This window comes from Papaver somniferum, chromosome 9 (genome assembly GCF_003573695.1).
Source record: "Papaver somniferum cultivar HN1 chromosome 9, ASM357369v1, whole genome shotgun sequence".
NCBI classification, from domain to species: domain Eukaryota; kingdom Viridiplantae; phylum Streptophyta; class Magnoliopsida; order Ranunculales; family Papaveraceae; genus Papaver; species Papaver somniferum.
This window is the reverse complement of record NC_039366.1, coordinates 77,779,080-77,784,096: the sequence shown is the minus strand read 5'-3', so window position 1 is coordinate 77,784,096 and position 5,017 is coordinate 77,779,080.

The following is a 5,017-nucleotide window of genomic DNA, read 5'->3' as shown; positions in this document are numbered from 1 at the left end:
GTGTTTTTTTTTTTTTTTTGATCTTATGATGTCCTTGTGTTTGTTTTTGACTTGTTTATGATTAATCTTTTCGCAGCCATGTCTGACCGTTCGTGGCTTCCTTATCAGACTCCTGGTTCTGGTCTATCGAGATCTCCTCCGCGTAGAGAGTCTCAAGATGATGTTCGTAGAAATTGAGTTTCTTCTGGGGCGAAGGCCTCATCTTCTAGGGAAGAGGTTCCTTCGACAAATCCTTCTGGGTCTCGAAAAGTTGTCGATCGCGCGGTGTCTCGTCCTCGTGATGATGTTAGGAGTACGCAGCCACCGACTCGTGCTGTCGCTTTTGATGTTCCTCCTCTACGTTCTGTAGAGCCCGAGCGTCATCTGCCGCCCCGTCCTATAAGTTATTTTAAAGGGAAGAATACCAAAGGTGGTGTTCCGAGGGCTGAGTCTTCAAAAAATCCTTCTTTGAAGAGAAAGGCTTCCGAGGATTTCATTGGTTCATCCGGTCCCGCCGAGGAGGATGAGGCTGCCCCATTGATACGCAGCGTTTCGGTCAGCAAGAAAAAAGTAACGTTCAAGCATATTGATCTCGAAATATTCAAGGAAAAGCATGAGCTTCAAGCCTTCGAGGTTCGTTTCTATGCCCCTGAGGATGATATTACTTATGAGCTTATCTCAAGGTATGAGTTCGATGAATTTCATTTGTTGACTACGGTTGGAGCGTTCGAAGCTGGTCTTATGCTGCCGTTGTACAAGTCAGGTGATTCCTTCTACTATGATGTGCTTGCTAGTCGTGAAGGCTCTTCCACCAATACTCACAGCCGTTCTGTATCGCAACTATCGGGGAATTATCTCCGTGCACTGAGGGAGTGCTATCTGCGGAGTAAGGGGGAGACGACAATGACTTGTTACGTTCCCAATCCCGCGGAGAAGGAATGGTATACTCCTGAGAATTTCAATAACTCCTTCGGTGATTACGTCAATAGTAGGAACCGTAAGCCGTGGAGTGTTAGCCTTCGGAATCTCGCTGCTCCTCGGGGCGAAATTCGTCTGTTAAATGAGGTCAGTGATGCCAAGCTGAAGTATGTTCCCGGCACGGAAGGGTCTAGTCAGCGGAAACTTTTTCCGGCACGCGAGAGGATCAAGCGCGATCATGACTACGAGTGGCACGCTACCGTTATCGAAGTTGTTGGTCCTTGGGCGTACGGTTGGATTCCCGGTCCACGCGGTTGGCGTCCTACTGAGAGTAGCAGGCCACGTGAATCTCCCCCTGCTCGTTATGGAGATTTCTGTCCCTGGCGTTTAAACTTCTCAGGTATGAATTTTCCTTATGCCCTTGACGTCGTTGAGGGAGACGAGGAGGAAGGTTCTGTTGCTATACTTCCACCGAGGAGTGCCTCGACTGCCCAGGTATGCGGTTTCTAGCTGCGCTTTTCCTTCTTTAGAAATTCAACTGTTCGGGGAAAAATAACTCTTTTTGTGGTGTTGGTTCAGGTGTCGAAGAAGAAAAAGATTAAGCCGAAGCAGTCTTCTACCATTGTGATGGGTGAGGCTGAGGCTCATGAAGAAGTTACTAGTCCGGTGAACGAAGAGTTTGCTGAGGATGAGGAGATTACAGATGGGGAGGAACGTACTGATACTTCCCCTCTCAATGTCGAAGAAGAGGTCCGTGCGGGTCATGATGGTGATGAAGGGAGAAACAACGCCGTGGTAGCTGATGGCGGTGTTAATGGTGATATTTCTGTCCCTGCTGGTGATGCCGCGGATACTCTCCCCACCCTTTCTCAAGAGTTTTCTTTTGATCGGATGTATTCCACAGGGGAGTTCTTCGACGATGCCCTCGATTTTCCTGAGGACTTCTCTCTACTTTCCCCCAATGACGATTGGGATGTGCTCGGGGTTGCTGATAACGAAGACGATGCTGTTCAGGATGGTGGCGCGGAGGAGCATGGTGCGCATGTTGGTGCCGACATTTGTGCTGAAGGGGCCGTATCAGAAAAGGGGAAGTCGGTGATTGATTCGCCTGCCGCGGATCTTCCTCATTCGCCGACATCTGAGGGTGAGGACGCCATAATGGATTGGCTCAAGAAAAAGGATCTGCTATTTGTCCCTCATCCCGCCCCGGTTATTACTGGTGAAAAGGATTCTGATGCGTATACCCGTCGTATGATAGAAATGTCTTCCAAGGCGCGGGTATCTGAGGCCTGGGGAAGAAATTTGAGTGTTCCCGAAGCTACCCTTGTGTCTGAGCCTCCTTCTTCCGTTGCGGATATGATGGTCATAGCGGACGGGTATCAATATGGCTTTCCTCAGCAGCGTGTCTTGGAGGTAAATTTTCATACATATTTCTTCGTGACGATCGAATTCTTCGGTAAAATAATGTTTGTCGTCTTGATGTGTAGATGATGAGGAGTGAGCATTGTAACCACGTGCTGTATCAGTTCTTCAAAGCGAAATCTCTGAAGCTCGAGGCTAAGCTTCGTCACAGAGAAAAGGAATTATCTGCGGCTGAGGTGGAAATTGAAGAGCTGAAGAAAAACCTCAAAGAGAAAGAAAAGATGGGTGAAGCGGAGGCTGGTCTTCGTTCAGAGCTTGCAGTCGTTCGCGCTGAGTTAGAACAAACTCGCGGCCAAGTTTCAGCTTTCACAGGTTTGGCTCTTTTTCCTCTTTTTCCCTCGCAATGTGTCATAATTCCTTCATTACTTAGGGTGTTCTGTCTGAGTCTCCCCACGCTATCTTCAGTGGGTGGCATCCCCGAGCTGATATGGCTCCGCAATGAAAGGGCACGGCAGAAATCTCGTATCAAAGAGCTTGTTGAGAAAATAAAAAGCGAAGCCAAAAAGTGGGACACTCGGGCTGAGGTATGGCGCGCAAGGCATGTTCAGATAGTTGATATGCAGAATCTGTATAACCATGACCGTGCTTTATTCAACGGTACACTTTTGTGGACACGTGAGAATTTGCGGGAATCCCATGAGCGTACTTCCTTGTTGGAGTCTAGGATACAACTTCTGGAAGAGGAATTACAAAAGGCTCGATCCCTCCCTTTTCCAGGAGTTAAGGATAGTGTGCTGTGTCTTGCCAGAGAAAGGGACAATGCCCGTGCCGAAGCCGATGCTCTAAGCAAGGCCCTTGCCGCGTCCCGCGCTGAAGTAGCTCGTCAGGCTGAGTCTGAGAGAAATCTTGAAGTGTGTATGTACAGATTGAGCAAGGGGGTATCAGAGATAAACAAAGAGGTCGACCACCTTCGTCACATGGATTCGATGAAGCAGGTAGAATTAGATGCCAGTCAATTTACTCTCACCAACCTTCAACTAGATTATAAGAAATTATCCGTCGAATATGACCATCTTGATGAAGCGCGAGATGCGGTTGTTAATGAGTATGAAGAGGTTTCGGCTTGTGTCGAAGGTATAACTCTATTTCATCGAGTGTGATTGTGTCTTTACTGTGCTAACTCCCTTGTGGTGTCTTTTTCAGAGCTCGAGGGACAACTCCGCGTTGCAAATGAAAAGCTTAAAAAGGCTCAATCTTCCTTAACGCAGCAGGAAGAACAGACTAATCATTTTAAGAGTTTGGCGGCGTCCCGCGAAGAGGCCATTGGTGCAGCTTCTAAAGAAGTGAATCGTCTGTCTTCATTGTTATCCCAAGCCCAACAGCGGGCGATAGTTATTAAGCACAAGGCTCGGTGTCAATTGGCTGAGGAGACAAACAAGATGCTGGAGAAGATTGAGCTTGGCCTTAAGACCGAGCATGGCCTTGTGAAAAGCTATCCACGTCGTCCAGTGCCTGCTTCCCTGCCTGGCTCTTCGGGACCCTCGTCTGGTGGGAGCGTCCCTTCAACTCTTCGAAACAATCCTGTTGATGTGGTGGCCTCTTCTAAGTAGAGACCGCAGCATCGTTATCCTTCCGTTGAGATTCCTTGTAAATTTTTGGTGAAAAGAGAATATTTTTGGTGTGTATTCCTTGTAAATTTTGGATGTGTATATTTACAATCCATGGCCTTGTCGCTTTTTGTAACCAACCTTTATGAAATGGATCATTTTTTTGATATACCTGCAATATCATTTTGTTGTTTTATTTTAGTCATTGTGATGAAAGACTAAAAATAAAAGAGGATTTGAAGTGTTTGGGTGCGATCCCGAAGGGAGGTACCTTCGTGATCGGCTTGAGACCTGTCACCCCGCTGGCGAACCCTTGGCCAGAGGATTCCCAGACGGTGGGGGCCGAGGCAACGTTCTAGGATATGGGGTTAAAAAATTTACATACACCCATTCCGTCGACCCGTTGCCTTAAGATTGGTTGGGTATCTCTTTCTGCTGGGTGCCTTCCCCCTGGTCTTACACTTATGGACACTGACGGGGGAGCCCTGAGAGATTGTAGATTAACTACTTTCCCCAATATTGTCGATAGGTTTAGTTGATATATAGAAATCTTGTTTGATTGATAGGTTGAGGCCTGCAATTCCTCGTCCAGAGATAGAAACATGTAGGGTGGTCACGCTCCCTTCTTCTTCTGGTACCCTTCACGCAGTTGCAAGGCTGCATTGCCCCTATGGAAAGTATGGTTTGAGCCACTTAGCATTCCAAGGATGTCGGAGGACTTCGCCTTTCAGATTACGAAGGTAGTAGGAACCGCTTCCCGCAATATCGTGTATTATAAAAGGTCCTCCCCACGTAGGTGCTAACTTTCCCCATCTCTTCTCTCGTTGATACTGTGGGATTGTTCTCAACACATACTGCCCCTCTAAAAAATTCCGAAGCTTTACCTTTTTGTTGTACTCCCTTGCAAGTCTTCGTTGGTAATTTTCCATCTTCTGCAATGCTGCTTCCCTTCTTTCTTCTAGGTCGTCCAATCTTTCTAACATCATGTTTGTTGTGAGATTTTTCTCCCACGCTTCGGTCTTTGTGGTTGCCATGAGTATCTCTGTAGGGATGACTGCTTCATCTCCATAAGTGAGAAGAAACGGGGATTCCCCAGTGGCAGATCTTCGCGTTGTCCTGTATGCCCATAACACATTGTGTAACTGTTCGCA